Source organism: Perissodus microlepis, chromosome 2 (genome assembly GCF_051167445.1).
Source record: "Perissodus microlepis isolate ML-2025 ecotype Zambia chromosome 2, ASM5116744v1, whole genome shotgun sequence".
Classification (NCBI taxonomy): Eukaryota; Metazoa; Chordata; class Actinopteri; order Cichliformes; family Cichlidae; genus Perissodus; species Perissodus microlepis.
In genome coordinates, this window is record NC_140462.1 from 23520042 (window position 1) to 23544314 (window position 24273).

Below are 24273 nucleotides of genomic sequence, written 5' to 3' on the forward strand. Positions count from 1 at the left end.
GGATAGTCGAAAGAATACACACTCACGCTGGCTTTGGGAATTCCACAGCGTATTCTTTAATACATGTTCTCTTCGTCAACCATATAAGCCCGGTTGAACGGCTGCAGCTTAACAAACAGCGCACAGTGTTCGTACAACCCATACGTTGCAAAAAAAAGGGTGTGTGGAGAAGTAAAACATAAAATCCGTCCCTCCTCATGCACTAACGTGCAAGCACATGTCCACACAATCACAGAGAGAGTCAGTGGCGCATACGGATGACAACATTAACCCTCGACTTGGGTTGTCTTAAAGAGACACCACACCATTGTGACTGTTACAACAGGAAACACAAACAGCCATGGAAAGAGAACAGAAGGGACATGACTGGGGAGACTGAAGGTAAACAAACACTGAGACGAGACTAGGACAGACTGGACACGAGAGGGGAACTAACAGTTAAAACAGGAAATCAAATCATAAATATCAAACTCAAAGTCCAGAATAAACCTCAAAATACTGAGCCAAAGACCCAGGACCATGGCATCACTACCTTATAACCACTTACTCCTGCTGAACCAAACAGTGACTAAAATATCTTGTTAGGTGTAAACTAAATAAGTACTGTATGTGCAAGACTCCAGGTGGTTTACTTTGCTGATTTTGATGCTCCGTGATACAAACCGTGCTCTTTACTGGACACAAATTAACACAGTGATTTTTATTTCCCTCAGTTTTTTTCTTTTCTGTTTGTAGCTTTTGTGGCCAAGAAGGTCAACAGATGATAAACTCTTCTAAAACACTGGAACACTAGGAGTCCTTCCACTTCCAATATCTTTAAAGTGGATCGCCTTCAAATTAGAGGATTGGAGGAAATGTCAAAGCACACTCACACATACTCTCCATCTTTCAGTCAGCGCTTGTGTGCACTACTTCAAAGGTTATTCTCTGACCTTATTCAGGCTCATCTAAGGAAATAAAATAGAAGGCAACTCTGTGCTCCCTGCTGAATGCTCTTTTTGCAGAGACATGGCGTGGCTGCTCCTCTACGTTCTTTGCTTTCTTCTCCCCTCTATTCCTGGAAGAATATATGAAAGAAAAGCTGAAGGACTGAAAACTCAAATTTTAACCGGCTTCATTTCCTTGGGTTAGCTTTGTGACACATGAAAAAAAAAAATACAGAAGCTTTTCAGCGTTTCATTGACAAACGGTGTTTTGTGTCCCTGCAGCCACACACAGTTAAACTACAGACAGCAGGCCAGGGCCAAGATGTACCCTGTTCAGCCTTTCACTCATTGTGGGGAGTCTTATTTGCTCAAGGTTGCAAGCAAGTCTAATGATGAGAAGCCTATATTTACCAGAATTAGATGAAAAGAAAGCCTAAAGTGGTGTGTATGATAATAAAAGATAAAAAGGATCATCTTCCAGAGAGCATGACTGTGCTATTTTTACTGTATGCAAGGGAATCTTTTGACCTCATGGTTGGAATTACAAGACAGGGCTTAACTTCTCTGCAAAATCATTGGAGACTGTTGATTATCTAATTTTATTCCTATGTAGCCATTTTTCAATAGAGTTCAATTAATTTTTAAGTTATATAATAAGGAATTACAATATAAAATTATGAGCAAACTCCTGGTGACAGTGGGAAGAAAAGACTTGCTTTTAACAGAAATTAAAAAATAAAACAAAAAAAAGACGTAAAAAAAAAGCCTGACAGTTAGTTTTTGGGAATAAGGTGTTTATCCCACCATTAAGTGATGTTTTTCAATATCAAACCCATTTTTGGACAAACGGTATTCCTGCTCACTGCAAAACCCTATCTTTTACTATGTTTGCTAACAGACTGTCTACCGCTTGCCAGTTTGGTCACATTAGAAACTAGGCTTACCTCTTGCTAAAGCCTTAACCTGCATGGTTGTTAAATGTTTTCAGTTTTCAGATGTGTGCACTAGCAAATGACCAGATCTTGCAGACCTTAGAGACCTACTTAGGGTCATATCCAACAAACATCTCAAATATATGTTTAGAGCTTAAGCCATTTAATCATAAACTATGAATAATACTTTAAATTCAAGTCTATATTTTACAGGAGGAGCTTCGAATGAGCTTCTCAAGGTTTTGCTGGGGACCTAATCTCTCTGTTTAGCTATATTTCTGAATTGCCAGAGCGCTGATTTGGTTGCAAGCATAAAATGGTCAGTGAAATTAAGGTCCTCATCTCTAATTACACCAAGATTTTTCACGGATGTTGAGATCTTCATGCCCAAGATTCAAGATGTGAACTAAGTTGCAGTCGTGCATTATTGTTAAAAATCTGAATAATCTCAGTTTTGTCTCTGTTGAACTGAAGGCATGTTTTTTTTAGCGGTTTGACAGGATCAAAACTGTTTGGTGGACTGTAAATACTTAAATAAATTAAGTAACAAAAATTAAATTTTTGAAAAACAGTCCTACTAACTGAAAGAGCTTAAGTTCATCGAACATTTTCTTCCATTGGAGTTAGTTCAACTCACTATTTTTTAAGGAACTTCAACTATTTTGCATATTAGTACTTTTAAAATATAATTTATAATTTATTTAAATTATACAGCAGACATCTTTGGAAGGTTTTGATTTTGAAGAAGATGAACAAACTCAAATGATACATTTTCAAAATTTGTAAGACAGTTGAAGATTTAAGTTATAACATGGCACTATGGGCCTCCCTCTGTCCCTCTGTCCAGTAGTATAGACAGAGGAAGCGTGTCACTCTCTAGTGAATTTAGTTTTTTTAATGTCACACTAACATGATATGATTGGTAAAAAGTTGGGGAGGAATCCCAGTTTAATGGTAATACTTACTATTTGGCCTTTGGTCTGGTTCTTGTCTCATCTTTGCTCCAGTTGGGCACCTGAAGAGAAAAAGACTAAAAACTCCTCCCTACTTACACACTCCAGCATCTATGTGCTGTCCTTGTGTTGTATGTGTGTGGCATTTTCTTTCAACACTCTATATTATCCTACAAAACAAATGTGTAATAAAATGTAAAACATAAATAAAGGATTTAAAAACAAAATATAAATTAGGTAAATTCCTAACAAAGGTCATGCAAAATTAAATTTCCTTGTCAAGTAAAAGTTCTCATTTAATGTCCTGGAGTCTGTTTAGAAAGGAAATGCATCCAGTAGTGAAGTTTGCAAAGGCTTCTGCCCCAGGGGAGTGTGATATGTCTTACGTCTTGAACCAAAGTCAGCCCTTTGATGCAGTCTTGACCCATAATTGAATTAATACAGGTACCGTTACATAGATCTATTTCTACTGGATGCACAGAGATATTTTCCTTTGTGCAGTTCTGCAAAGAAAGGGAAAAAAAACCAAACCCTTGATCTTTGGCTGACGCTCGCCTGCACAGGCAGCTTGACCGGCACAAACACACACTCACGTACTGCTATTGTCTCTTTTGTATTCTTGGCTCATTTCTCATGCCCCCCCCTCTTTTTCTATTTTGTTTCGCTCTCATTTTCTGTCCTTCACTGTGCTGTTATCTAATGGAGCTCTGCCGTGATGTGCGATGCTACGTGAGATGGCAGCAGAGCAGACAGGTGAAAGCCACTTTGTCATCACTAAAAACCACCTGCAAGCTTCCAACATACTCATTAGCACCTTTTACTTTCTCTCCTGATCACTCACCCTGCTGTTTTGCGGTGGCTAACCCCCCACCCCCTCCCTGCACTGGCTCCGAGCTTTGTTCTGAAATGTCAAATTGGCATCCGGTCGCTGAAAAACACTGACGCTGATTACAGAGTGAAGGCCTGGACAAACAGCTGAGGACAGGCAGGTAATGCAAGAAGGAAAAAGAGGAGTCCTTTCGGCCTCTCAGCCTGTCACTTTGAGTCGTTATTATCGACCCACGGGTCGCCAGATCAGAGATGAACCCCCGCGTTTCAGGTCTTAATCTGATCCAAGAGCATCTAAGAGAATTTTTATTTTTTCCACTTGCGTTAAAAGGCCCATCCTGACCACCCACAGAAATACAGACATTTAACCAGCAGCTAAACATCTGTGTACAGTACATAACCACCATGGTGTGACAAGCAGACTCACCTTTCACTTATAGAATAGATTTTCACCTGAATGATTAAGAATCTCAACCAAAAAAATACATGTACATAAATAAATACATAAAAAAGGCATTGAGTCAAGATGTGATATTCTAATGGAGGGATATTCTCACAGTGGTGATGGAGATTTTTTATCCTGGTCAAATGATTAAAGGAGCTTTTGTTACCTGTGCTTTTCAAGTGTTTTTGCCTCAATTACTGCCTGATTACCCACTGGGAGTTTACTATTTTGTATTTTTTTAAAGAAAAAAGATTATTATTACTACAACCAGATTGTTTGCATCAGTTACATCTGTGCTTTTCCTGCTTATCTTTGAGTTATCAAATCCTCTGAAACAGGAGGTCATCCTCGCACCAGCCTTTATGAATCATGGTGACGGTCCATAATCTAATTATGATGGCCAGCCTCATTTTTAGCAAATGCAAAAGTGAACACCATTTTTTTTTCAGGAATCTTCATTTCATTATTTTACTGCCGATTACCAAAAATTGCAACAGCCATGTCTACGGCAATAAAAGAGTACAGATAGCATTTCAACAATATTATAATCGATTATCTGGTGTTTCGGATGATTTCATGGGATTTGTGTCATTTGTGAAAACTGAATGAAACAGATTTGTGCGCAAATATAATCCACATGTAGCAAATCTGAGGACAAACACAAGATGGTACCTGAGGTGCTGCATCCTCGGCGCTCACAGCTGCTTCTTGTTTGCGTTTCCAGCGGCTTCATTACACTCGCTGCATCTCTGTTCTTCTACATAACAACACGCAAACAAAAAATGTCATATGGGAGCCAGGGGAAGTGAAAATTAGGCAATTCTGAGGTGTAAACTCCTACTGATTACCGCTCCATTGTTTTAAAACCAGATAATCAGGCCTCTGCCAACACACACCACTGCACAAGTGCACACCACCAATTGACTAGCTGGCAGATTTCTGTCACTAATAATGGTTTAGTGGTGAGAGGTCCCAAAGAGGAGGTGAAGACTGACACTCGAACCATCCCTCCTTCTCTTTTTTCGCTGGCAGCTCTCATCTGCCATGTTGGAGGGAGCGGTGCCATCACTTGGCACCTTATTTATTTTAATTATTTTGATTCCCGCTCTCCATCTCTGGCATCCCTGGCTCGGGGAATTGCTGATGGCTGACACTCATTTGTCAATCTCGCCGCGGCTGCCTGCCAATTATAAAATGAAAAGTTTTGGCGAGGCCATTATAAGCAGCTCTGGCTGTTTCAGAGCGCGTTAACAGCTGAGAGTGGCTTGTCGCTGCCTCCCCCTGCCCTCTCGTTTCTCTGCAGCATAATGTGGGCTTGACGCCACACAGCAACAATCAGGTGAGCATTTGCTCTCCGTTTTTGATGTCTCCTCTTTGTTGCTGTACAGCTATCAGCGCTCCCAGTCTCTGCTGCCACTTTTAGAAACTTCAGCATCTCCCTTTGCTGCTCCTGTCCTCTTTTCAGATTGCATCATGCCGCTTTCTCTACATCAGCACAATGAACTCTACAGGAGGCTTTTTCAAATTGTATAAGATGATAACAAGCCAGTGAGGGCTGGCTCTGCTGATAGAGCTCATTTAAATGTAGAGTTTGTGGCGGTGACGAAGAAGCTGCTAACAGATTTGAAACAAAATGAAAAAAATTTTAAAAAACAACATTTTAAATTACTCTACCAATTATTTTACACATTTCAGCCCAGTTATTAGTGCTCCTACTGCGACTCACATGTGTCTTGCATTAATACTGACATGGATGGATTAACCTGCTAGCTGGCCCCGGAGCTAAAATGAGCCAATGGGCCCACATTAACCCCATGTATGCATTGCAGTAACATAACATTCACTGATGTTTGCTGCATAGTAACCTCATTACTAAGAAATATGCTCCATAAAAGCACAATATCATCTTAACTAATGATGGTTTTAAAACTTAATTTCAATCCAGGGCCCCATTATCAGAGAATAAATCAGGGCCCTCCTAAAGGCCAGCATCAGTCCTAACTGCCATTGTAGCCAACTGGTGTTTTGAAATTGGGAATATTTATTTGTTTTGCTCTCGCTAATAACTGTCACAGCTGAAAGCCGAAGACATGAATCTTAACTGCACTCTGATAAATCTACACTTGTTGCCATTTTACCTTTACATAGTAAGAAAAAAGGAAAAAAAAGGTGGATGGCGTTTCATTTCTCGTTCAGTGTAATACTGAAAGATCTTTTAATTATTTTGCCTACTGATGCAATGCAGCACAACAAATGACATCCTTCAAAATGACCATGAAATTATATCGCCGTGTCTCTGAGGTAGTTTCCCGGCTAAGTACATTTTCAAGTAGGTGGGATTTATTGCAGGACTGATGAATTAGACTGCAGACTTAGTTTTAATTACAATCATCATTAATCTTGCCAATAAAGCGCCAACTGATTGATTATTGCCCATGAAACAGCCATCAATGGATATAACTTCGAGGATATGAAGGTGGGCTTCTGATCCCTGCACGCAGTTTTTAAAGAACATTATAGCTGATAAAATCAACAGCCAGAGGGCCAGGGATACATTTTAGAGGGGGTGCTCTGCTATTCTTAGAGGCAGCAGGAGGTCACCGAGGGGAAAACAGCTTGGTAGAAGACAGGAGGTTGACATTTTTGTCTAATGGAGTGAGGTTATACCTACACTGTTCTTCTTAATAACAATAGATGGTCTTTGCCATGTTGAACTGTAGCTGTTGCCTTGCCAAACTGTCAGATGTAGAAAATGTCAAGCTGGGTGTCGTGGGTTTGGCAGTTGTTTCAAGTCACTTTTAATCAGCTGTTAACCAAAATATACTGCTGCCAATAAAAATCTTTCCACAAAGAGCACGTTTTAGTATCTGCCTCAAACAAAAGAAGAGCTAGAGGAATTGGACCTGCAGATTACTGCTGGTAGGTGGAACTGTGGTTCAAAGCCTGTTGTTTTTGATGGATGCAGCTTCGCCTGCGTTCTGCCAAAGCAGGCGGAGGCTGTAGCGGAGGGGAAGAAATATATTTTGTTGAGAAAACACAATTCATTTTCTGTTGTGTTGCTAAAAGTCAAGCTTGTTAATTAGAGAGAAGCTTGTCTGAAGGATTAACAACAAGCTCGGCTGTTCGTTTCAGAGCCTGCCGCATCACACACCTGCACTGATGGATTATGGGTAAGCACTTTTGTTTGGTTGCATTTTGTGATGAGACGTTTGATCTGGCAAAAGTGTCAAGTCAGGCAGAAAAGCAGCCTAACAAGAAGCCTGGCTTCCTCTGGGTATAAAAACACCGGTTTACTGTTGTTTCGCTGTGAACGCTCGGCCTCCTTTCATCAGCATATTTTAACAGTCGTACTGTAAAGAACAAAAAGAAGACAAATTGGGGTTTGAGAAGGACTAGAGAAAACAGAATTTCTCTTGAATTAGCAGTGAGTGAGGCAAAGCTCAGAGCTTAACGGCTCTGTTTTTGCAGCAGAATGTTTCCCACAAAGCGCCGGCTGCTTTCTGCTTCGCACAGAATAATTGGATGGAAAATGAAACGCCGCCTTTGAGCGGATGTTCCTTTTGTTTTAGCCCCACGTTGCAAATATACACACACGTACCCTGTATTAATGTCACAGCTGTAGCGATCCAAAAGCAGTTAGTTCCTACCAGTAGCCTTGTCCCTGCTGTCAGAGGTCATTAACTGAGCAAATGTGTGTGTGCGTGTGCGTGTGTGTGTGCGTGCACACACATGTGTGCATGTGTGTGTGTGAATCGATTGCAATGTGATGGCGAGCTGTAGGAGTCATGCTGGCTAATTAAGGCCTCTAAGGCTAGCTGAGCTACTCCTGCCCCTGATCAGCCACACACACACACACACACACACTGATTTCAGCGTTAGCAACATTTCCTTTAAAAGTGAAAACATGTATACAGTCCACAGCTTACAGAATGTGAGGGGTTGAGCCAGAGCTTCATTTGCATGAAATGATTATTTGTTTTGTGCTGCTTTACCACATTTGGTGCAATTTGCAGCACAAGATGCTTTCTTCATATTTTTGTTCTTATCAGAAAACCAAACACATGAATCCCAAAACTTTCACAAATGTAACTGCAGTTGGAAATAAGTGAAACAAGATTTTGCCATCATGTAAACATGTTTAACATGTCAGTTCAACATTGCACTCACGATCATGTCACATACGCATTACTACAAAGCAGCATTAGGGCTGTGACAGTTTGAATTTTATGAGTAAAATGTTCAGATTAAAGCCAAAATGTAATGAAGACATCACAAGATTAAAATCAGCTTTTGGAGATGACCTTCTCCACTTATCCTTTGTTGTCAGTACTGATGGGAAGTGCGGCTCTTGGAAGAGTCGGCTCACTAACAGATCTGCACATAGTATGACTCGGTGCCTACTATTTTGGACTAATTTAGCAAATATGAATGTTTTGATTTACTCTTACTGGGGAGAACATACTTGAGGTTTAAGGCCTGGAAAAAAGTTTGAAATATTCTGTGATCCAAAGTAGAAAATATCTGAACGTCACTGGCTGTCATCTTAGCCAGCTCCTTATCAACTCTTATTTGTTTGGCTAGTGTCATTTGTACATGTCTTCTTTTCTTTGATTTTTATAAAGCTGTGGTGCGTCTGCAGTTTTTGGCAAAACAGTGGATGCTTCAGCAGAATTACTTGGTTCAAAACAGTTTCCAGATCAGTGGATCAGCTGAAGCAAGCTCTTGGTTCTTACATGTCTTTGTGGCTTTGTTTTTTGTTTTGGCTCACTTCTTCACTTTCTCTTGATGAGCATGTACTTGCATCCAGATCCTGTCTCTCTGTCTGTCTTTGCACATGATTGGCAGCATGATGTGATCATCAAAGAGGAGCGACTGAAGATTCAGCTCTTGTTGACCGGAGTCAGCTGTTTTTTTTTTGGTACAAAGAACTTACTCGAAGAGCTGACTCGTTCCACATCGACACATCTCTTTATTCTCAGCTTCTTGACTTTATTCTTTACATTACATCATACACTGCAAAAAGAAAGAAAACCTATGCCAGAAAATGATAGTTTCTTTATTTCTTTCTATTAGTGCCTGAAAAGAGCACCAACCTTGACATTCCTCTTATATAATTGAATGATTATAAGGGGATAAGCAGTGGATAAACAGCCTGATCCAGTTTTTTGCAACTGATAAACTAATAACAATAACTGATTGACCACCTTTCGAATAGTTTTAAATTGATAGATTTATTTGTAAATCTGTTTGATGCTTTCAGGGCATTTTTTTTTTACACACATGTTAAGATCATTTAGAAAAAACACATGAAATCAACACATTTTAACAACATAAAAATCCAACTTTCCAATCAGCTGGATCACACCACAACATTTTGAGTGAAACAGCTTCATCTTGATATTTTAGAAATGCCTGAGATGCCTTTCCCTGCATGGGAAACTCAAATAAAAATAAATAAATAAATTAAATAAAGCTGCAAATTAAAACTAAAGTGCAACATTTCCTTTCCGCTGTATTTTCATTCCCCTTTATCTGTCACAGTGTGTGCATGGTTTATGTCTTCTAATCTGATTAGCAAGAAAGAACGTGGAAATGAGATGTTGCACTCTTCCTCACCTCAACATGATGCAGTTTGCTCTTCTTCACAATTAACATTAAAGAGAGTTCATACTGGTGGCTGCTGAATGGGAATAATACGAGTAACTGGCATCCTGCAGGTGCCGCAGTGCCTCTTCTGCTTTTTGTGTACTGTAAAGATGGTGTTCTTCACATCTGACGCTGAGCATTTAAAATGGTTTTTGACTGAAAGAGGAAACTCCATTTGGGGTTCAGATGGAAGAGATGTGCTTGTTCCTGATTGGCTCTGGCGGGGACTTCATCAGCGGAGGATGACATGTATGCTGTTGCTTTGTTGTCATATTTCACCTGTTTACTTTTTCTCATTTGCAGTTTGACAGGAGCCGCTCGTCTCTGCAGCAGCCTGTCACATCAATTCACGAGATGTTATGGGAAACCTTCACAGCAAAAACACTTCACCTGAAAAAAACTAAAAATTAAAATCAGCGCACCATTCTGGTTTGACTGGACCGTCAGCGCAGCATCACGAGGTTGCAGGCTCAGCTGGTGGAACAATGAAATGTTTCTGCTCTTATTCTTTGTTTTATACGAGCCATTAAAAGTCATTTACAGTAGAAATCATGTCTTAGCTGTATGTAGTCATTTTGGGATTGCTCTTGCATGTTGTTGTTGGTTGTGGTCATTTTGCCTTGGTTTGCACCTTTTGTGGGCATTTTTGGAACGTCGTACATTCATTTTCTTCTATTCTCCTCTTATCCCAGATCAGGATCAGAGGGGTGCTGGAGCCTATTCTATTAAAGAGAGACAGACAAGCACTCATGATCACTTCACACATACAGACATTTTAGAATCACCAATTAGTCTAACATGCATAACTTTGGACTGTGGGAGGAATCTGGAGAACCCAGAGAGAACCCAAAACAAAGTTGGGGGTTCAAAGGTTGAAAAAGCGCTCCTGAGTGTGTTTAGACTTTTGAATTTTCAGTTATTCACCTTCTAAACAAGAACATATGATACAGATAAAATGACTCACATGAAACCTGTTCTTGAAGCAAACAAGTAAAAAAGAAAACTCAATCAATACATCCTGTTAATAGGATGGTAATTGTATACCGCACTGATATAAACTCATCCAAGACACATTGAGGATGGATTCTAATTAGATCAGACAAGCTCTCTCCAGAGGTCAAAGACACATTTGGCCTTATTAAGATCTGCGTGTAAATCTAACTTGTTTTTACTGCACAGGTAGGAGGAACCATAATGAAATTAAAGAAGGTTGGAGCCAGCAGGCAGCTCAGATAAAATACACACGGAAACACAAAGTGGGGTTGTGTGTGTGTGTGTTTATTTGAGCCACCGTTTTGTTCAGTGTTCAAATATCTTGACATGTCAAATCAAATCAAATCAAATTTATTTGTATAACACATATAAAGACCAAAGTACACCAAAGTACTTTCCACTAATAAAATCACAATATCAAAAAATAAATGATATAAATTACAAATATTAAATAATTGCATAATGTAAATGCAGAGCCGGATGAAAATCACCCTAATTAGCCTCGTTTGCTAGGTTAAACAAGATTTAAAAGATTGAATAGAATCAGATGAGTGAATGTCAAGAGGAAGATTACGCCATAATTTGGGTGCAGCAACGGCAAAGGCACGGTCTCCTCTAGTCTTCAGCCGAGACCTAGGTTGCACTAAGAGCAGTTGACCCGATGATCTTAGTGCTCTCTTAGGGCTATACAGACAGACATGTGTTCCATGAACAGCAGGGTTGGAGCACAAGAGTTAACAATACTGCTTCCCAAATGTAGAAACTAAAGTTTTAAATTTCAGCATTTTTAATAAGTTTGAATTATTTAGTAATAAGTCATCCATGTTTGCTTATTAGAGCACAATGGGCTAACACATCCAAATCTACAAATATAAATGATGGGCACTGGTTTGTGGAAGCCATTAATGTTGATCCAGGCTGAGATGGACATCACTGTTCCACCAATTGGTGTTTTATGCATGTGGCTAGAGACCGGATGCATTTACAGCCTCTTCTAGAGCAGGTAGACATGGGATAAACAGCAGACTGACAGCCTGCACTCTTTACAGAAAGCCAGTTAATGTCCCGGCATGACTCAGTTTAAAAAGCAGTTCAAAAATATGTTTTTTGCAAAGTACAGGGAGGAGGTCGGGCTCTGATTGGGTGTTCTCACCCACTATTTTCACAGTAGGCATGCACAAGTATGTTTATATCTGTAGATTTGGCCATAAAGAGGAAGAAAAGGGGGTGTTTTGTTTTGTTTGTTTGTCTCTTTTTTCTCTGTTGTTGTTGTTAAACTATTTTAACATGTTTAAAATAAAGATTCAATACAAAATGCAATTTACTGACATTTAATGGTGAGACTTTAAACACTGTAACTTTGACCATGTTAAACAGTTGGGTTGTCTCTATCGTCTCTACCTGTTGGCTTGTAGAGACACAGATAAGCAGTGAAATAAAATACCTATTCGTACATGATTTCACAATGTGATGGTAACAGCTCAGTTATTAGCAATAAAAATTAACTGGTTAGATTTAACATGAGATCAAAGTTTGAGTTTTACCGACTTACAGGATTTTATCAGCTTTTAATACATTTCCGAGTCTGAAACTGGAAACCCACACTATCCCTTACATCCGTATTCTTATCACTTAAATAGACAAGAACAGTAAGACAAGTTTAAATATCCTAAGGAGCCATTGGCCAACTCCCTTCAAATGATAGCAGGTATTTCTGTCTTATTACGACTACGACGCATGTTGAGGGTGTGTGATAAGACATAATGAAAGCACAGCCTGTCCCTCTGCTGCCACAGTAATCCCCCTAAATGTATGAAAATAGAAGCTCGGCTATTGTTGGAGTCAGCGTGCTGCCTCAGCATATACATCCTCTGACACCATTTGGAAGAGGTGCACCCTGGGATATTCTCTCACTGGGACAAAATCCATTTCGATCCATCTCCCCTCTGGCACAGCGAGGGGAAGTTTGATTGATTTATCAGGCCTGCTTCTCCCCAGCCTTCCTTTAATGAGACAGTAATAGCCCACGGTCGGCCGGCACTCCAGAGACGAATGTGAAGGAGAGGTGAGCGGCAGAGAGCAGAAATGTGGACAGAATATGTAACCCAAGGTACAATCAATCCAACACACAGATGGAGAGTGAGGGGGAGAAAATGAGAGCTGTGGCTAAAAAGAACACAGAGAAAGACTGAAGTACTGGAAAGACAAAATAACAGAGGCAGCAGGTAAAAATAGACGGACAAAAAACACAGGGGCGTATTGACCAAAGTTATTACTGTTAACTAAAACTGAAAATCTACCAGTGCCTGAAGGGACATCTGGTGTTTTCATCCAAAGCAACGTACACTACCTGACCCAAAGTATGTGAACACCCCCAAATTTACTTGGATACGATGACTATGACATGATGGACATATTAGCACGATGCCGTAACAACGTCCAGGCTTCTGAGTGAAATCTGTCCACCGGTTGTTGGAACCTGTCTGGAAGCATTTGCTCCAGTTTGGGTACATTGGCATTAGCGAAACCAGCGCTCACAAAGGGCAAAATGACTGACTCATAGGTCATCTCAAACATTTTAGTTTCAAGATAAAGCTTTTCTTTAAGGAGACTGCTATGTGCACGGTCAAGTATTTAGTACTATACAATAAAAAGATCCAAACTCAGTGTGCATGTTCTCAAGCTGTTAACCATATATGTGAACGACCAGTGTTTATGAGTCCAAATATGAGATTCTGCAGTCAGTAACTTTGTAGACCGATGAAGCTTAAGATACAAAATTATAGTATCCTGAGTGAAACAGCATCACCTGGCTGTGTTACAGGTTACTTTAGGTTAAAATCTGGTCCCCAGATCATGACCCCCAGTGATTTCACGAACATCCTGAGCTTACAGTCATTCCAAAGGTTCCACTTGTATGGAACGGATTTACAAACTTAACACAAATTGTTGTGTTATCTGTTATCCTTCAAGATTTAATGCCCGACACAAAGTAGACAAACGCAACGTTCTCTAGCACATCTTTACAGAGGATAATACTTTAATTTTATAAAGTCCTTCATTCAGCTACTTGACTTGTGTTTTTTCATATACCAGTATTTATTTTAAATCAGTATCCAACCTGTTCTCAATCCCAAGTCATCGAGTACATAGTCTTTGACAACACCCCTTCATCTCATAGATACACAAAGAGTTTTCTTTGGCATCTGTGTCGTGACGCACACAGAAGCTGGTGTCTAGTTACATTCAGACACTAAAACTAGCTGGTTAAATTTAGAAACCCGAACATCTTGGTTAGCTTTAGTAAAAGATCATGGTTTGCATTAAAAAATCTCCAGGGTTTTGAATAAAGGTCCAAATGTGATGAGCTGGGAGTGAGAGTGGGCTGAATACCCAACGCACATATCTTCCAGTGGGAACCAGACAAACTGACTGGCTGAAGCTGACAGCTTTAGCAGTTGCTAACTTTTAGCGGAAACTTAAAATAGGCCCGGTTATAAGAGCAGACGCAGAGCTGAGATCAGAAGTGGATAGGTGCCTCGGGGACAGGAGAGAGGGGGAAATAGTAGACAGACAAGCCAGCAGGTAGAGCAGGCGTCTGCTGATTGCCAGCAGCAGTCGGTCACTGCAGCCTTTAATTAAAGTCACTCTCTCGGGCTCTTAAGCAACAGCTTGCAATTTCCGCAGACAACAGCAACATGGCGTTGAGCCTGGGTGACCTGTAATTGTCTGTGGGTGGGGTGTGGGGGGTGAGGGAGGCAGAGATGTCAGCCTCCCTGCCAACCTGTGATTTTCATGGGAATTAATGACACAGTTGTGGCCACATCATCTCCTTGACACCGTTTGCTGGGAGCCAGAGGTGAGGTGCTGACCTTCATGTTGATTCCACCCACCCCTGCTGCTGTCCATCTCCATTTTGAAAACATGTACGGCCATGGAGCAGAAGATGGGGAAAAAAACTGCCCCAGGAGTTGAAATGCAAGGTGTAAGCAAGAAAAGTTGTCATTTTGTGTCACAGACTGACATTTGTCAGGAACCCACCATGGGAATGGGCTTTTTTGAAAAGGTCAACATTAAGAGATGTGTCGAACAGAAAGATCTGCTGCAGTTTGCTCCCAGGGGTCAGACATCCATCCAACCACCAGCAGCAGCTTTCAACTTTCTGAAGTTTCACCTATTTTTCTGAACTAAACACCAACCAGCTCCTCCAGAGACTGTTTGTCCTGGGGAAGTGATTTTAGTTTGAGTTTAAAAAACTTCCAAAACAAAACAAAAAACCACCTGATTAAAAATGTTTGCACAAATAAACATTTGATTGTTTCTTTTAAAATAAACCATGCTGTGCATTAAAAGACCTTTAAAATAAAACAATAGTCTCTTAATAAAATAACAATTAATTTATCCAAGCTTCTCAATTGTGGAAATGATCTATTCATTGGAAAAAATAATAAAAAAAGAAAAAATGACCCCACTTAAACGAGCCTTGTACTAAGGACTTAATTTTACCACAACACAAAGGTGAAGCCCTTTAGCTCCAGCATTGTGTCACAGCTGTGATCTGTGTCTGGATCAGGAAAAACACACATGCTGGTGCTACTGTAAGCATAAAGCAGAAGGAAATTAAATCAAAACACTGGGCACCAGTAGAGCGAGAGAAGTTTCCCTTTAGGACTTTCTTCCTGAAGGCTTTATAAAACTTGGATTAGGTTTAGGTAAGGGTCACGGCTTGGGTTAAAATATGCCCACTCACCAATGCTAATGATGGAGAGGCTAGCTGGCACAATGCCCTCGGTACACTTCTCTGCCTTCTAACTGATTTGTATACTTCAGACAGGTTAAATGCAGACAATAAACTCGCACTTATGGATTTAATGAGGGTAACTTTGCTCACTGAGTGAGTCAGACCACGTCTCAAAATACATTGAGTATAATATGGACAAAATGTTGGGAGCCATGTGCCATGAAACCTAAGAGAAAAAGAGAATACCTGAACCACATTTTAGCACTTAGCGCATGCTCTGTTTTTTTCTGCACTGCTGTATTGATAATTATAAAACGTGTCCGACTGCCATACCAACATTTGACGACATTTCAATGTAACTGGAATAAAGTTTTTTAGCATTGGTTTGAGTTTTAGATTTACATGTTTTAGGTAAATTTTGATATTATTGTCATATGTGCAAGGAAGCTATGAAGGTATATGTAGCAGCAGCCAGCTTTCTCCAAAGGTAACAACGGCCACCTAAACTACCACACTGGTTAGATGTAAGTTCTTGAAGCTGTACAGTTAATAAGCTGGTGGATGACAGTCAGTGTGTGTGTGTTGACAAATGTGCAGCCTGAGATTCTCTCATGGACATCGTCCTTCAGGCTTGTCGGTGCATCACAGGGTAAAGTATTCCAAGAAATGTTCAGAAAGAAATGTTCTTTATACGATATAAAATGAGAAAGGCAGAGGTCACACTGAAGATGAATCCCTGATTCGTCTTGCTTGTTTGTGTTTCAAGGCATCGCAATGACTAAAATCTACTTCAGTGTTGTGTGCCTGCAGAGCACAGCAGTTGCATCATGTTAAAGAGGAGCTTACAGCACATTACAGGCAGGACAGGACTGAGTCAGCAAGCTGCAGCCTGAGCGCCATCCTGCTGGCTGCGTGTACCCAGGGAACTCATTAGTCCGAGTGGGCTTTGCCGTGGTCATCGGTGGCTCCTTTGAGGGCAGGCTGACAGCCGCAGGGACCCGCTTCTTACCCAGCGAGGGTCCGGTGCTGAAAGGCCAGAGCAGCGACCTGAGACTCCAAATAGGCTGGCTGCCTCGCCGGGGGAAATCAGGGTGAGGGAGGACGACACATAGGCGTGCTCTGACACTTGTTTGGAGTTCAGAAGGCAGCAGCAGGTAGATGTTCACCAGCAGTGGAGCATCAGAGTTTACTGCAGTCAGAGTTTATTTGTAGAGAAAAGTTTCCTTAGATATGAAATCTTTCATCTTTAGACTTCAGATAAACACGAAAGATGTTTAGGTGATAACTGACACGTTTAAACCAAACACGCATACCAACCCAGACGGACACAGTCTGCGAGAATTTCAAGGAATTTCTTCGTTTTTTGGGCCTACATTCATTTCCTGGTGTTCCATAACTTCAAGGAAACCAGTATCTATTTTAGCTCCTACTGACTATAAGTAATGCTTCTCTTCACAGCACTGAATATTTACACAAGTAGCAGCACTACTGCATGCTCATTAAAGCTTAGTAAGTGAGTGTTAGTAATACTTGTCTGTAACGTAGTTCCAACAGCAGATCAAGATGTCAAAGAATATTTTGATCTAAGAATGTTAGCAAACATTACAGCCACGCACCATTAATTGAATCAAAGCTAGTCAGTAGCATATAAAATTCTCTTTTCTTTCAACCAAAGCAATTAATAAATAGGGTGTAATTCCTTTATTGCTCTGTTTCTGAAAATATTTAACAGATGTAATTACAATCACAAAAGAGGACTTGATATCTTGAAATAGGATACATTGCAGCTGCAGTTTGAAGATTAATGGGATAATTGAGATGATCCTCCTTAAATAGCACTTGATATGTTGAGACAAATGTATGGGGATAGGATGAGCCTATTAACACGTGGAAACTTGAGTAAATGGGTTTATAAGATCCTGAACATCTCAAGAACATAATGCTTCACCTGTGATCAAACAAAAAGAAAACAAGTCAAATAAGAGAGCTGCCATAACGTAAAACTTCAATGATTCAGAAACTTATTGAGATAAGTAGACAATGAAGTCATGACGTTCTTGTAGGAGAAGACATCCTGCCTGCCTTTGGGTCCTTTGCATACCTTTGTGGTCTTTTTACACAGCTCAATGCCAATCACAGCAATATTAATATCTGCTGCAGTACTCTCCTGAATTATAAGTTTCACCACTCACACAAAGCACATCAGTGCTGGCAGTGAAGGAGAAGAAGTCCACAGTCTTTAGATTTTTTCTTGTAAAGTTTTCAAACTGTTGCAGCAAATCTCTGAGCTTCTGTACTGATAGCACAATATAATAATGGCAAAAACCAACATGACCATACACTTGTGTCTTCAACCTAGCTGCAGTGGCACAACATTCCAGGTTACAAAAACTGAGAGCTGCGTGACCAGATGAAACAACATGATCGTTAGTCGTACGCAGTGTTGGGTGTAAGGCAACTATGTAACGCGTTACTGTATTTAAATTACTTTTCCACTGAAAAAGTAGAGTAACTAATTACTGTTCATTTTTAGGTATTTTAAATACAGTTACTTACAATGTACTTGCGTTACATTGTAAAATAACTAAACTTGCTGAAAATTATCATCCGCTGTCAATAGCACGAGTAATCTGCTGAAGCACCTGACACGGCAGCACAGACAAAGCCTTCTGAGTGAGCCATCTTCATCATCCATGGATAACACCGCGGCAACTCCTGCTAAGCAGACAAAACTTGATTTCACTTCAGCAACACAGAAAGTGTCTGAAGGTGAGCTTAAGAAAATGATTGCAGGCTACGTTGTGGAAGAGTTGCTACCGCTGCGTACTGTAGAGTCTCCGTCTTTTAGGTGCATATTAAACAAAATACCTGTGTGTGGCAAAAAAGCAACACTGCATGATCGAAAAACGTTTTCTACTTACTTAGATAAGTGTTATGCTGACAAGGAAATGGAGCTTAAAGAGACATTCGAGAGTTTGGAATATATTTCCACGACTGCTGACATTTGGACCAGCCATAACAAAAGTTTTCTCGGAATGACGGCACACTGGATTGATCCTTCTACTTTTGTACGAGGACATGCAGTGCTAGCATGCAAAAGAGTTCGAGGGAGACACACATATGATGTCATCGGTCACTACCCACAGCTTGTGGCCATAGGTGAGGGTAGGGACGTAGATCGACCGGTAAACTGAGAGCTTCGCTTTTACACTCAGCTCCCTCTTCACCACGACGGACCGGTGCAGCGTCTGCATTACTGCAGCTGCAGCCCCAATCCGTCTGTCGATCTCCGGCTCCCTTCTCCCATCACTCGCGAACAAGACCCCGAGATACTTGAACTCCTCCACTTGGGGCAGGAACTCATCCCCGACCCGGAGTGGGCACTCCACCCTTTTCCGGCTGAGAACCATGGCCTCAGATTTGGAGGTGCTGATCCTCATTCCCGCTGCTTCACACTCGGCTGCGAACCGTTCCAGTGCGAGCTGGAGGCCCTCACCTGATGAAGCCAACAGAACCACATCATCCGCAAAAATCAGAAATGAGATTCTGAGGCCACCAAAGCGAAAGCCCTCCGCCACTTGGCTGCACCTAGAAATCCTGTCCATAAAAATTATGAACAGAACCGGAGACAAAGGGCAGCCCTGGCGGAGCCCATCACCCACCGGGAACGAGTCCGACTTATTGCCGGCAATGCGAACCAAGCTCTTGCAACGGTTGTATAGGGATCGAATGGCCCGTAGCAATGGGCCAGACACCCCATACTCCTGCAACACCTCCCACAGGACACCCCGAGGGACACGGTCGAATGTCTTCTCCAAGTCCACAAAACACATGTAGACTGGTTGGGCAAACTCCCATGCACCCTCAAGTATCCTCGAGAGGATAAAGAGCTGGTCCAGTGTTCCGCGACCAGGACGAAAAACGTATTGTTCCTCCTGTATCCGAGGTTCGATTAGCGGACGAACTCTCCTTTCCAGCACCCTGGCGTAGACTTTCCCAGGGAGGCTGAGGAGTGTGATCCCCCTGTAGTTGGAACACACCCTCCGGTCCCCCTTCTTAAAGATGGGGACCACCACCCCGGTCTGCCAGTCCACGGGTACTGCCCCTGATCTCCACGCAACATTGCAGAGGCGTGTCAACCAGGACAGCCCTACAACGTCCAGAGCCTTCAGGAACTCGGGGCGGACCTCATCAACACCAGGGGCTCTGCCACCAAGGAGTTGTTTAACTGCCTCAGTGACCTCGCCCCCGGAAATTGGCGGGTCATTCCCCTCATCCCCAGACTCTGCTTCCTCCTCGGAAGACGTGTCAGTGGGATTAAGGAGGTCCTCGAAGTATTCCTTCCACCACCTGACAATTTTCTCAGTCGATGTCAGCAGCGCTCCGCCAGCACTATACACAGTGCAGGTAGAGCACCGCTTTCCCCTCCTGAGACGCCTGGCGGTTTGCCAGAATCTCTTCGAGGCAGTCCGAAAGTCTTTTTCCATGGCCTCTCCGAACTCCTCCCACACCCGAGTTTTTGCTTCAGCCACTGCCCGAGCCGCATTCCGCTTGGCCTGTTGATACCTGTCGGCTGCCTCCGGAGTCCCACAGGCTAACCAAGCCCGATAGGACTCCTTCTTCAGCCTGGTGGCTCCCTTCACCTCTGGTGTCCACCATTTGGTTCGGGGATTACCACCACGGCAGGCACCAACCACCTTGCGGCCGCAGCTCAATGCAGCAGCTTCAGCAATGGAGACGCTGAACATGGTCCATTCGGACTCAATGTCCCCAGTCTCCCTCGGAATGCTGTTGAAGCTCTGCCGGAGGTGTGCATTGAAGATCTCGCGGACTGGGGCCTCTGCTAGACGTTCCCAGCACACCCTCACTACGCGTTTAGGTGCACCAGGTCTGTCCAGCGTCCTCCCCCGCCACCTGATCCAACTCACCACCAGGTGGTGATCAGTTGACAGCTCAGCCCCTCCCTTTACCCGAGTGTCCAGAACATATGGTCGCAGGTCTGGTGATACGATTACGAAATCGATCATCGACCTACGGCCTAGAGCGTCCTGGTGCCACGTGCACTTATGAAAACTCTTATGTTCGAACAGGGTGTTCGTTATGGGCAAACTGTGATTGTGCACAGAAGTCCAATAACAAAGCACCGCTCGGATTCAGATCAGGGAGGCCGTTCCTCCCAATCACGCCCCTCCAGGTCTTGCTGTCGTTACCCACGTGAGCATTGAAGTCTCCCAGCAGGACAACAGAGTCTCCAGGTGGAGCACCTTCCAGCTTCTGAATCGCTCTTTGTCTGGTCCCTCACCCAGGACCAATTTGCCATGGGAGACCCTACCAGGGGGAAAAAGCCCCCAGACAACATAGCCCCTGGGATCCCTGGGACACACAAACCCCTCCACCACGATAAGGTAGCGATTCAAGGAGGAGCACACACTGAACTTAATTTTTCATGATGTTGAGAAATGGCTTCAAGCAAATGAGGCAAAATTCATCTACAGAAGTGCAACTTCAAAGTGTTCTGCAATGTGGACAAAAGCAAACCGTTCTTCTGTTGCTTCAGAGTTGGTTGATAATTTTTTCAAGAAAAAACTCATAGTACCTGTTTCAACACGATGGAATTCATTTCACGATGCTCTGTCCAGGATCACTGACATTCCCCTTGCTGAATTAAATGCTGTCTGCACTCAGTTTGGAATCAAATGCTTCACTGATCGGGAGTATCTGTTCCTAAAGGAGTATTGTATCGTGTTGAAGCCACTCACTGTTGCACTAGACATATTGCAAGGAGAAGAGAACTGCTATTTTGGAATCCTTCTTCCAACTCTGGAGATTCTAATGTCCAGGATGCTGGCACTGCAGGACGAGCTTAAGCTGACAGCATCCCTCCCTGATATCATTGTTAAGGTAATCTATATATAGCCTTACCCTAAAATAAATTTTTGTTTTATTTATCATGCTCTTATGTGAAGTGTCTGATGTATTTTTTTCTCATAGGCGATCAAGGTGCGCTTTTCCTCAATGATGGACAATAAAGAAGCTCTCCTGGCTGCACTCACTTTGCCTAAATTTAAGTTACGCTGGATCAGAGAAGAAGAGAAAAAAGACATGGTTAGGGCAATGCTTACTACAGAGTGCCGTGGGTTGTCTCTTGAAGACCAACAACCTGCTCAAGATCACAAGAACCCTGCTAACTCCAATGATGACTTTTTTTCATTTGAGGAGGACGACTGTACCTACTCTGCTGAAACAGAGGTGATGGAATATTTGAAATCTGCTGGGTCTGAGCTGGGTGGTCTTAGCCAGTTTCCCAGGATTAAGGCCATTTCACTGAGGTACAACACAGCCACACCATCAAGCGCACCAGTCGAAAGGCTTTTTAGCCTTGGCAATCTTGTGCTTACACCCAGAAGGAACAGACTGTCATGTGAACACTTTGAGAGACTTACATTAATGAGATACAACAACTTTTTCAAAAACAACACAGCTAAGTAGTACAAAAAATGTTTTGGAAAACATGAGTGCATACAGCATGCAGGAAATATGGTGCTCATTGGTTTGAGGAAGTTTCAGAGGAATTCTGTTTGTTAACCAAAGTTCAGAGTTAACTTCACTTTGTTGAATCACATGACATGATTACATACATTATGTATGAATATGTTACTCATGTCTTTTTAGAGAAAACATTGAGGTGAGACCTTGCATGTGACCAGGAGATCACATGTTTAAAAGACATGGATGCTGTTGTATGTTAATCCAAACCATAATATTTTCTACATCTTGTGTTCAATGCCTAACTTAGTTAGTTTTTAATGGCTTAACCGAGTAACACATTTATAGTTAATAACATATTTAAAAAAGAAAAAATGATGTGTGAAAAACTGATGTACATTCTCAAACTCCGCTCTCTGGTGTGAAAGTCGACACATCTAATTCCCCCTCCAGCCCTCCAACATCCAAATGTAGGGTTTCCTTGCCTTTTAATCAGTACATGTGAGAGCAGGCTGATGAAAGGTCATGTTCAGGGAAATTCATGTTTAGGAACTTGAAAAATATTGAATATTCATGTCCAGCAAAGCGAATCAATGAATTAAAGGTTGTGACCATATTACAAAATGCCATGAGACCAGTTTATATACAGTATACTGCTGATATCCTGCACATATGGGGATGGGACTTATATTTGTAATAAGGATAAACAACTGCTTATTCAAAACTGAACTAAATGAACTTTAGTTACTTTTCTGTTGTAGTAATTGTACATTGTCAGACATTTGTGCACCCACTCAAGTGTTTGGCTTGACTGAAAGGGTTAGTATTAGAAAGAATCTTCTCCCTAATAAGAAAAATCTTACGTTGGAAAAGTTCAATTTAAGTAAGTAAGTAAGTAAAATTTTATTTATATAGCACATTTCTAGATAGAAATCACAAAGTGCTTTACAAGATATAACAGATTATAAAAAGAAAAAAAAACCAAACAAGATACAAACAAAGTTAGCAAAAGGCAATTTTAAAAAGATGTGTTTTTAGCTGTTTTTTAAAAGTAATCAATGAATCAGCGGATCGTAAGTCCTGAGGAAGGGAATTCCACAGTCTGGCGGCCACAGTAGCAAAAGCTCTATCACCCCTAGTTTTCAGTCTCGTATACTGAGTGACAAGTAGGCCCTGACTACTCGACCTCAGAGACCTACTAGGGGCATAGGGCTGTAAAAGTTCAATAATATATGGTGGTGCTTGTTGTTGAAGAGCCTTAAAAGTTAAAACCAAAATCTTAAAATGGACTCTAAATTCGACAGGAAGCCAATGTAACTGCATAAGCAACGGTGTTATATGTGAAAATTTAGAAGCTTTCGTCAAAAGTCTTGCTGCAGCATTCTGAACGATCTGCAGACGCTCCAAAGAACCTTTGTTTAAACAAGTAAACAGGGAATTGCAATAGTCCAGTCGTGATGAGATAAAAGCATGAATAACAATCTCCAGTTCGGTATAGGATATTATAGAGCTCAATTTAGAAATATTTCTTAAATGATAAAAGCAAGACCGAACAAGAGATTTAACATGACTATCTAACGTAAGAGCAGGATCAAGGATAATCCCTAAGTTCCTGACAGATGGTTTTACAAACGTTGAAAGAGGACCAAGAGCATTTATTATACTGGGTATATGTCTATCTGGGGCACATAAGAGGACTTCGGTTTTATTTTCATTTAGTTGGAGGAAGTTTTCAGCCATCCAGCCTTCAATGGTTTCCAAGCACACATTTAAAAGCCGCAGCTTAGAAGCCTCTTCCGGTTTAAAAGATATATAGAGTTGGATATCGTCCGCATAACAATGGTAACAAATATCCTCAAAAGGGCTCAAAATGTGCTGGAGAGGGAGTAAATAAACTAGAAACAATAAAGGCCCCAGCACAGAGCCTTGTGGCACACCAAAAGACAACAAAACACAGTGGTCATGTTTGGCAAAAACCAACAAAACACCTCATAAATCTTGTCAGTAATGGTTTTGGAGGGCTGACGATTTGACCTTCCTTTGCAGACACAGGATCTGGGCACTTTAGTGTCCCCGAGTCAAATATGAACTCCTTAGAGTACCAAAGCATTGAGACAATGCTCACACTGAGTCCTGCTATAGTGACATAGCATAGTCTCTGTTATAGTACGTACTTACACTGTTCACTATGATAGTCTGTTCAGAGCACTACTCTTCCACTATTGTACATATGTTCATACCACACAATAGTACACCTGTATATCTCTATATTTATTTATTTATCTTAATATTTATCTATTATAACTCTGTTTCTACACTCATT